Here is an 11,501-nt window from a genome sequence, read left to right as displayed (position 1 = left end):
GGAGATCCAACCAGTCCATTCTGAAGGATTTCTTTGGAAGGAATGATGTTAAAGCTGCAACTCCAGTACTTTGGCCACCTCATGTGAAGAGTTGACTCATTGGAAAAGACTCTGATGCTGGGAGGGATTAGGGGCAGGAGGAGAAGGGGATGACAGAGGATGAGATGGCTGGATGGCATCACTGACTTGATGGACGTGAGTCTGAGTGAATTCCAGGAGTTGGTGCTGGACAGGGAGGCCTGGCATGCTGCGATTCATGGGGTCTCAAAGAGTCGGACACGACTGAGCGACTGAACTGAACTGAACTGAAACACGAGGAAAATATTAAAAAAGCAAAGGAGAAGCAACAAGTAACATACAAGGGAAACCCCATATACTTAACAGCTGATCTTTCAGCAGATACTCTGCAGGTCAGAAAGGAATGGCAGGATATAAATAAAGTACTGAAAAGGAAAAATCTAGAATCAAGATTACAGTACCCAGTGATGATCTAATTCAAAATTGATGGAAAAATAAAAAGATTTTCAGACAAGCAAGTTAACAGAATTCAGTACCAACAAACCAGCTTTAGAACAAATGTTAAAGGGACTTACATAATCAAGAAATACAAGAGGAGAGAAAAGATTTGCAAAATCAACCCCAAATAATTAAGAAAATGGCAATAAGAACATGTATATCAATAGTATATCCATTTAAATGTAAATGGATTAAATGCTCCAACCAAAAGACACAGACTGGCTGAATGGATACAAAAACAAGACTCATATATACTGTCGAAAAGAAACCCACTTCAGACCTAAAGACACATATAGACTGAGAGTGAGAGGATAGAAAAATATGTTCCATGCAAATGGGAAGCAAAAGAAATCTGGAGTAGCAATCCTCATATCAGAAACAATAGACTTTAAAATAAAGATTACAAAAGATAAGGAAGGACACTACATAATGACCAAGGGATCGATTCAAGAGGAAGACATAACAATTGTAAACACCTATGCACCCAAATCAGTTCAGTTCAGTTCAGTTCAGTTCAGTTCAGTTCAGTCACTCAGTCGTGTCTGACTCTTTGAGACCCCATGAATCGCAGCATGCCAGGCCTCCCTGTTCAGCACCATCTCCTGGAGTTCACTCAGACTCACGTCCATCAAGTCGGTGATGCCATCCAGCCATCTCATCCTCTGTCTTCCCCTTCTTCTCCTGCCCCCAATCTTCCCAGCATCAGAGTCTTTTCCAATGAGTCAACTCTTCACATGAGGTGGCCAAAGTACTGGAGTTGCAGCTTTAACATCATTCCTTCCAAAGGAATCCTAGGACTGATCTCCTTTAGAATGGACTGGTTGGATCTCCTTGCAGTCCAAGGGACTCTCAAGAGTCTTCTCCAACACCACAGTTCAAAAGCATTAATTCTTCGGCACTCAGCTTTCTTCACGGTGTAACTCTCACATCCATACATGACCACAGGAAAAACAATAGCCTTGACTAGACAAACCTTTATTGACAAAGCAATGTCTCTGTTTTTAATATGCTGTCTAGGTTGGTCATAACTTTCCTTCTAAGGAGTAACCATCTGTTAACTTTATGGCTGCAATCACCAACTGCAGTGATTTTGGAGCCCAAAATAATAAAGTCTGACAGTGTTTCCATTGTTTCCTCATCTATTTCCCATGAAGTGATGGGACAAGATGCCATGACCTTCGTTTTCTGAATGTTGAGCTTTAAAACAACTTTTTTGCTCTCCTCTTTCACATTCATCAAGAGGCTCTTTAGTTCCTCTTCACTTTCTGCCATAAGGGTGCTGTCATCTGCATATCTGAGGTTATTGCTATTTCTCCTGGAAATCTTGATTGCAGCTTGTGCTTCTTCCAGCCCAGCGTTTCTCATAATGTACTCTGCATAGAAGTTAAATAAGCAGGGTGACAATATACAGCCTTGACGTACTCCTTTTCCTATTTGGAACCAGTCTGTTGTTCCATGTCCAGTTCTAACTGTTGCTTCCTGACCTGCATATAGGTTTCTCAAGAGGCCAGTCAGGTGGTCTGGTATTCCCATCTCTTTCAGAATTTTCCACAGTTTATTGTGATCCACACAGTCAAAGGCTTTGGCATAGTCAATGAAGCAGAAATAGATGTTTGTCTGGAACTCTCTTGCTTTTTCCATGATCCAGCGGATGTTGGCAATTTGATCTCTGGTTCCTCTGCCATTTCTAAAACCACTTGGACATCTGAAAGTTCATGGTTCACATATTGCTGAAGCCTGGCTTGGAGAATTTTGAGCATTACTTTACTAGCATGTGAGATGAGTGAAATTGTATGGTAGTTTGAGTATTCTTTGGCACTGCCTTTCTTAGGGATTGAAATGAAAACTGACCTTTCCCAGTCCTGTGGCCACTGCTAAGTTTTCCAAATTTGCTGGCATATTGAGTGCAGCACTTTCACAGCATCCTCTTTCAGGATTTGAAAGAGCTCAACTGGAATTCCATCACCTCCACTAGCTTTCTTCACAATGATGCTTTCTTAGGCCCATTTGACTTCACATTCCAGGATGTCTGGCTCTAGGTGAGTGATCACACTATCATGATTATCTGGACCATGAAGCTCTTTTTTGTACAGTTCTTCTGTGTAATCTTGCCACCTCTTTTTCATATCTTCTGCTTCTGTTAGGTCCATACAATTTCTGTCCTTTATCGAGCCCATCTTTGCATGAAATGTTCCCTTGGTATCTCTAGTTTTCTTGAAGAGATCTCTAGTCTTTCCCATTCTGTTATTTTCCTCTATTCCTTTGCATTGATTGCTGAGGAAGGCTTTTTTATCTCTCCTTGCTATTCTTTGGAACTCTGCATTCAGATGCTTATATCTTTCCTTTTCTCCTTTGCTTTTTGTTTCTCTTCTTTTCACAGCTATTTGTAAGGCCTCCTCAGACAGCCATTTTGCTTTTTTGCATTTCTTTTCCTTGGGGATGGTCTTGATCCCTGTCTCCTGTACAATGTCATGAACCTCATTCCATAGTTCATCAGGCACTCTATCTATCAGATCTAGACCCTTAAATCTATTTCTCACTTCCACTGTATAATCATAAGGGATTTGATTTAGGTCATACCTGAATGGTCTAGCGGTTTTCCTTACTTTCTTCAATTTGAGTGTGAATTCGGTAATAAGGAGTTCATGATCTGAGCCACAGTCAGCTCCTGATCTTGTTTTTGTTGACTGTATAGGGCTTCTCCATCTTTGGCTGCAAAGAATATAATCAATCTGATTTTGGTGTTGACCATCTGGTGATGTCCATGTGTAGAGTCTTCTCTTGTGTTGTTGGAAGAGAGTTTGTTATTACCAGTGCATTTTCTTGGCAAAACTCTATTTGCCCTGCTTCATTCCGTATTCTAAGGCCAAATTTGCCTGTTACTCCAGGTGTTTCTTGACTTCCTACTTTTGCATTCCAGTCCTATATAATGAAAAGGACATCTTTTTGGGGTGTTCGTTCTAAAAGGTCTTGTAGGTCTTCATAGAACTGTTCAACTTCAGCTACTTCAGCATTACTGGCTGGGGCATAGACTTGGATAACTGTGATATTGAATGGTTTGCCTTGGAAACAAACAGAGATCATTCTGTCATTTTTGAGACTGCATCCAAGTACTGCATTTCAGACTCTTTTGTTGGCCATGATGGCTACTCCATTCTTTCTAAGGGATTCCTGCTGCAGTAGTAGATATAATGGTCATCTAAGTTAAATTCACCCATTCCAGTCCATTTTAGTTCACACCCAACATAGAAGCAACTCAATACATAAGACAAACACTAACAAACATAAAAGGATAAATTGACAGTAACACAATAATAGTAGGAGTCTTTAACACCCCGCTCACACCAATGGACAGATCATCAAAGGAGAAAATTAATAAGGAAACACAAGTCTTAAATGATACATTAGATGAGATGGATCTCACTGATATCTTCAGGACATTTCATCTAAATGCAGAAGAATACATCTTCCCCTCATGTGCACATGGAATATTCTCCAGGTTAGACCACATTTGGAGAAGGCAATGCCAACCCATTTCAGTGTTCTTGCCTGGAGAATCCCAGGGATGGGGGAGCCTGGTGGGCTGCCATCTCTGGGGTTGCACCGAGTTGGACACGACTGAAGCAACTTAGCAGCAGTAGACTGCACCTTGCGTCACAAATCAAATCTCAGTACATTTAAGAAAATTGAAATCATATCAAGCATCTTCTCCCACCACAACGCTATGAGACTAGATAACAATTACAAGAAAAAAACTGTAAGAAACACAAACACGTGGGAATTAAACAACACATTTCTAAATACCCAACAGGTTACAGAAGAAATCAAAAGAGAAACCAAAAAATTTATAGAAACAAATGACAGAGAAAACACAACAAATCAAAGCCTAGGGGATGCAGCAAAAGCAGTTCTAAGAGGGAAGTTTACAGCAATACAATAGTACCTCAAGAAACAAAAAACACATCAGATAGACAAGCTAACTTTATACCTAAAGCAACTGGACAAAGAAGAACAAAAAACCCCCCAAAATTAGTAGAAGGAAAGAAATAATAAAGATCTGAGCAGAAATAATTGAAAAAGGAATGAAAGAAACAATAGTAAAGATTAATAAAACTAAAAGCTGGTTCTTTGTAAAGACAAAGAAAATTGACAAGCCTTTAGCCAGACTCATCAAGAAAAAAAGAAGACTCAAATCAACAAAATTAGAAATAAAAAGGGAGAGTTTACAACAGACAATGCATAAATACAAAGGATTATAAGAAGCTATTAAGAACAACTATATGGTAATAAAATGAATAACCTGGAAGAAATGGACAGATTCTTAGAAAAGTTCAATCTCCCAGGACTGAACCAGGAAGAAATAGAAATTATGTATGAACAACCCAATTACAAGCCCTGAAATTGAAGCTGTGATAAAAAAAATCTCTCCCTCACCAAAAAAAAAAAAAAAAAAAAAAAACAACTCAGGACCAGATGGCTTCACAGGAGCATTTTATCAAACGTTTAGAGAAGTGCTAATGCCTATCTTTTAAAACTTCCAAAAAATTGCCGAGGAAGGAACGCTTCCAAACTCATTCTATGAGGCCACCACCATCCTGATACCAAAACCAGACAAAGACAATACACACAAAAAAGAAAGCTACAGGCCAATATGAACATAGATGCAAAAATCCTCAACAGGATTTTAGCAAACAGAAGTCAGCAACACATCAAAAAGGTCATATACCATGATCAAGTTGGGTTTATTCCAGAAATGCAAGGATTCTTCAGTATATGCAAATCTATCAATGTGATAAACTATATTAACAAATTAAAAGGTAAAAACCATATGATTATCTCAATAGATGCAGAAAAAGACTTTGACAAAATTCAGTACTCATTTATGATTAAAACTCTTCAAAAAATGGGCATAGAAGGAACCTACCTCAACATAGTAAAGGCCATATATGATAAACCTACAGCAAACATTAATCTCAATGGTGAAGAACTGAAAGCATCCCCCTTAATATCAGGAACAAGACAAGGGTGGCCACTTTCACCAGTATTATTCAACATAGTTCTGGAAGTCCTAGCTACAGCAATCAGGGGAGAGAAATAAATGAAAGGAATTGAGATCAGAAAAGAAGAAATAAAGCTCTCACTGTTTGCAGATGACATGATACTGTACATAGAAAACCCTAAAGACAGTATCAGAAAATAACTAGAACTAATCAGTGAATTTAGCAAAGTTGCAGGATACACAACCAATACACAGAAATCACTTGCATTTCTATATACTAACAATGAAAAATCAGAAAGAGAAATTAAGGAATCAATCCCATTCACCATTGTAAACTTACCTAAGGAGACAAAAGAACTGTACACAGAAAATGATAAGACACTAATGAAAGAAATCAAAGACTACATAAACAGAGAGATATCCCATGTTCCTGGGTAGGAAGAATCAATATTGTGAAAATGACCATAGTATCAAATGCAATCTACAGATTCAATGTGATCCCTATCAAATTACTAATGGCATTTTTCACAGGACTAGAACAAATAATTTCACAATTCATATGGAAACACAAAAGACCCCGAATAGCCAAAGCAGTCCTGAGAAAGAAGAATGGAGCTGGAGGAATCAACCTTCCCAACTTCAGATTATACTACAAAGCTACGGTCATCAAGACAGTATGGTACTAGCACAAAACAGAAATATAGACCAATGGAATAAGATAAAAAGCTTGGAAATAAACCCATGCACCTATGGGTACCTTATTTTTGACAAAGGAGGCAATAATATACAATGCGGCAAAGACATCCTCGTCAATAAATGGTCCTGGGAAAACTGGACAGCTACATGTAAAAGAATGAAATTAGAACAATTCCTAACACCACACACAAAGATAAACTTAAAATGGATTAAAGACCTAAATGTAAGACCAGAAACTATAAAACTCTTAGAGGAAAACATACAAAGAACACTCGATGTCATAAATCAAAGCAAGATCCTCTATGACCCACCTCCTAGAGTAATGGAAATAAAAACAAAAGTGAACAAGTGGGACATGATTAAACTTAAAAGATTTTACATAGCAAAGAAAACTATAAGCAAGGTGAAAAGACAACCCTCAGAATGGGAGAAAGTAATAGCAAATGAAGCAACTGACAAAGGATTAATGTCCAAAATATGCAAGCAGCTCATACAACCCAATGCCAGAAAAACAAGCAATGCAATCAAAAACTGGATAAAAGACTTAAACAGACATTTCTCCAAAGACATACAAATGGCTAACACATGAAAAGATGCTCAACATCACTCATTATTACAGAAATGCAAATCAAAACTACAATATCACCTTACACTTATCAGAATGGCCATCATTGAAAAGTCTGCAAACAATAAATGCTGGAGAGGGAGCGGAGAAAAGGGAATACTCTTGCATTGTTGGTGGGAATGTAAATTGAAACAGCCACTATGGAGGATGGTATGGAGAGTCCTTAAAACACTAGGAATAAAACCACCATATGAATCAGCAATCCCACTACTAGGCATATACCCTGAGGAAACAAAAACTGAAAAAGACACATATATACAATTTTTCATTGCAACACTATTTACAATATCTAGAACATGGAAGCAACCCAGATGTCCATCAACAGATGAATGGATAAAGAAGTTGTGGTATATATACACAATGGAATATTACTCAGCCATAAAAAGGAATGCATTTGAGTCAGTTCTGATGAAGTTGATGAACCTAGAACCTATCATACAGAGTAAAGTGAGTCAGAAAGAGAAAGATAAAGATCATATTCTAACACATATATATGGAATCTAGAAAAATGGTACTGAAAATTTATTTACAGGGTAGCAATGGAGAAACAGACATAGAGAACAGACTTATGGACATGAGGGGAGGGGAGGAGAGGGTGAGATGTATGGAAAGAGTAACACGGAAACTTACATTACCATTTGTAAAATAGATAGCTAACAGGAATTTGCTATATGGCTCAGGAAACTCAGACAGGGGCTCTGTATCAATCTAGAGGGGTGGGATGGGAAAGGAGATGGGAAAGAGGTTCAGAAGGGAGGGGATATGTGTATACCTATGGCTGATTCATGTTGAAGTTTGACAGAAAACAACAAAATTCTGTAAAGCAATTATCCTTCAAAAAAAATAAATTAAAAAGAACGAAAGGATTCATTAATGCACTGAAAAATGACTGCCTGTTGTCTATAAAAAAAGAGGTTTTGCTTTTTGAAAATGAGAAACTGTTAATTTCTTAATTTTACTCCCAGGGGTTTTCCAAATTTCAGACATTTTTTGTGAGTGAGTCTGCCCAGCATTCAGAGGGCTACAAGCAATGGAAGGAAAGCTACAGAGAAGCATCAGTTTTGTCCCAAGGCTTTGCAATGAAAGTGCCACCTGCTTCTTTTTGGGGTGACTACATCCTGTCTTCTCCAGGTATTGTGGTTTCTCCTGTAAATGTAACAACCATTTGTCTTTCTGACAACATTTCATTGTCAGGGAGTTTTTAGATAGGGATCTCAGCTAAAATATCAAATTATATGCATCCACCAACCCTTATATTATAATTACTCTTTTGGGCTTTTAAAAAATAACTACATACATCACCAGTTTCACAACTGCTTAAGTGAGTGGTAAGATTAGTAGGCAAACTCCTAGAGAAATCATGCTGGTGACCACAGTTATTAAAGTGCACACTGTTAAAATGGGTGCATGTTTTCCTAACCGTTGGACCACAAAGGCACTCTCATGAAATGTTTGCATGTTGTCAGGAAGGCACCAAAGTGTGAAGATTTCTTCAACATAATAGTACTGACTTGGCACTTCAGAACAAAAATTAAGGGCTTTGTAAGGGGGTTGCCTTAGCTTTATGCTGCCTACTTTGGGATTTCCCCTGATAAAGAACATCATGCAGTATTTTGAGTGGCATTAAATTTTCCCTTTTAAGAAACACAGATGAAATTACATTTTGTTAGCTGCTTTATTACAGCTTCCCTGGTGGCTCAGATAGTAAAGAATTTGCTTGCACTACAAGAGACCTTGGTTTGATCTCTGGGTTGGGAAGATGCCCTTGAGAAGGGAACAGCAACCCACTCCAGTGTTCTTGCCTGGATAATGCCATGGACAGAGGAGCCTGGTGGGCTAAAGTCGATGGGGTCACAAAGATTCGGACATAACTGAGCAACTAACACACACACAGCTGCTTTATCAAGTCTTTATACGATAACTAGTCATCAACAATTCTTTCCTTAATCGGTTTTAGTTTGGTCAAATATTTCCCAGAGTAAAATTAGAGGACAGGATATTCCTGCACATATATAAATTAATTTATAATGAAACAATACACATATTAGACTATGAGAAAGACTATACACATATTAGAACTGAGAAAAGCAATAGAAATATTGATATCACTAATGAATAAACTATTTGGTCCAGGAGATGAAGTGATTTGTGCATTCTGGTGTGTAGGGCTAGCAAATTTTCTTATTTCTGGACCCTTTGCTTTAATTTCTAACTCAAATTAGCATTATATAAGTGATTGGACAGTTCACAAAGCAATACTGACACTGTGAATAAATTGGGCTTGCTACCTCCATTTCAAATCCTTTCTAGCTATCTATCTTTCTGGTCAGATGAAAGACAGGACTTGGTTTAGCAGCTCTCTTTAGTAGAAGAGACGAATTCTGAAGGAGATCAGCCCTGGGATTTCTTTGGAAGGAATGATGCTAAAGCTGAAACTCCAGTACTTTGGCCACCTCATGCGATGAGCTGACTCATTGGAAAAGACTCTGATGCTGGGTGGCATTGCAGGCAGGAGCAGAAGGGGAAGACAGAGGAGGAGATGGCTGGATGGCATCACTGACTCGATGGACGTGAGTCTGAGTGAAATCCGGGAGTTGGTGATGGAGAGGGAGGCCTGGTGTGCTGCGATTCATGGGGTCGCAAAGAGTCGGACATGACTGAGCGACTGAACTGAACTGAACTGAAACCAAAGCTTACTCAGTTAGGCCCAGAATATCCATCTATACCAGTGATATAATACTTCTACTTTTGTTGATTCATCACTTTTAACAGAGTACTTAAGCCTTTTTATTGTGCTGGTGTTTAAATTACACCTTTATATGCTCCCAGCATTCAAACTAAATAAACAATTTTGTCACTGAGGTTTCTTTAGAGATAAAATAATTATTACTTTTTTCTTATGACATGTGTTTATTGTAAACATTTGAAAAACTACATTAAAATAGAAAAAAAAATCACAATATGAGAGACTCATTTTTTTGGATAAAAAGGAAAATGTGTGTTTGTTCTTAATCTATAAATAGTAAATAAATGCTTTTTACAGAAATTTATTTATTTGGCTATGTCCCATTTTAGTTTCAGCTTGCAGAATCTAGTTTCCTGACCAGGGATCAAACTTGGGCTCCCTGCATTGGGAGCTCTAAATTTAGCCACAGGACTCACCAGGGAAGTCCGTTCACTACTGAAATTTCAGATTATACTTATAATCAAAATCAGTTAAAAAATTAATCTAGACATCATGTAAAGATAGTCATTGTTAGATTCTCATTTGTGTTTGTTTTTCTATTAATTTGGTTTTTGATGATTTTCAGGTCTAAGTAATATCAAAGTAATAATTTAAAAAAATACAAGCATCATAAATAAAAATCCAAGCAAGCTTCATGCTTGTTTCCACAGCAAATATACTGAAATTGGAACTACACAGAGAAGATAAGCATGATCTCTGCCAAGGATGACAGATAAATTTGTCAAGTGTTCCTTATTTTTCAGTTATGCAAGATAAATATTACACTTCAATCAAGGTGGGAAAAAAGTGCAAGCTTATATATTTTCATAACAAGACTGGCCTTACATGAACTATGACAGTGAAATAATCCCTTCCCTTCTGACATGGTACTATAGCTATAAACATAGGTATCATGGCAGATACTGGCTGCAGAGGCTCCTGGGCTGCTGAGAGAACACTTGTTTCTGTGGGTGAGGCACTCTTCTGTGTGTTCCACACCCCTGCTTCATTGCAAGATGCACCCGAAGGCAGGATGCTGTCTTCCTTCTTGGCCTGACTCTCTCTCTACTTTCGAGTTGCAGTAGAGTTGGATCATGGAGAAGGCAATGGCACCCCACTCCAGTACTCTTGCCTGGAAAATCCCATGGATGGAGGAGCCTGGTAGGCTGCAGTCCATGGGGTCGCTAAGAGTCGGACACGACTGAGCGACTTCACTTTCACTTTTCACTTTCATGCATTGGAGAAGGAAATGGCAACCCACTCCAGTGTTCTTGCCTGGAGAATCCCAGGGACGGGGGAGCCTGGTGGGCTGCCGTCTATGGGATCGCACAGAGTCGGACACAACAGAAGCAACTTAGCAGCAGCAGCAGCAGAGTTGGATCATCATGTATCCTGTCTTCTTCCTCACCACCTGAGATTTGAATAAGAAGGAACCTCTCCCTGGAATTATGAGGATATTAACAGAGGCCTCTGAGCAGAAAGCTTTTGGCTTTCACATCTTATCAAAAAGAAAGGAGTCGTTGGAGAGGCAATAATTCTAGAATCAAGGAGTTTTAAAAATATGAGGAAGGATTTCCTCTCAGCCTTGTATTATTCAACCAACAATATGTGTTGCTTTTAGAATGAAGAACTTAACACTAGAAATGGAAAACTTAAGGATGGCTGTGAAGGCCAAGGTTTAGGGGACTTTTTTGCTAATACTTTTTCCTAAAATGTTATTTAGAGAAGTAGGGAAAATATATTTCCTTTTAAGAAAAGCAACCTTGGCAAGATATCAACTTTTCTAGAGGAATCAGTCAATTCTATTTTTCTGTTTCTGATTGTTACAGATTCTTAAATAACATCTTAAAAAAAAAAAAAAAAAGCCTCTCCAGTGATAGTCTGGATTAAGCAGGTTTCATTGTCTCCATTGAAAATGAAGTATTGCTTATGGAGAATCA

The 11,501-nt window shown here is 38.3% G+C and overlaps 1 non-coding gene across 1 annotated transcript; it reads left to right on the top strand.

Moving 5' to 3' along the window:
- The first annotated feature begins 10,220 nt into the window (after positions 1–10,220).
- Positions 10,221–10,322, top strand: LOC128050146 (U6 spliceosomal RNA). Its single transcript, XR_008199655.1, has one exon. It is a non-coding gene; the product is annotated as a U6 spliceosomal RNA (small nuclear RNA).
- The last annotated feature ends 1,179 nt before the right edge of the window (positions 10,323–11,501 follow it).

Source organism: Budorcas taxicolor, chromosome 6 (genome assembly GCF_023091745.1).
Source record: "Budorcas taxicolor isolate Tak-1 chromosome 6, Takin1.1, whole genome shotgun sequence".
In the NCBI taxonomy this organism is placed as follows: Eukaryota; Metazoa; Chordata; class Mammalia; order Artiodactyla; family Bovidae; genus Budorcas; species Budorcas taxicolor.
Note: the sequence above shows the minus strand (reverse complement) of the source record. Positions and strands in the feature narration are given on the sequence as shown.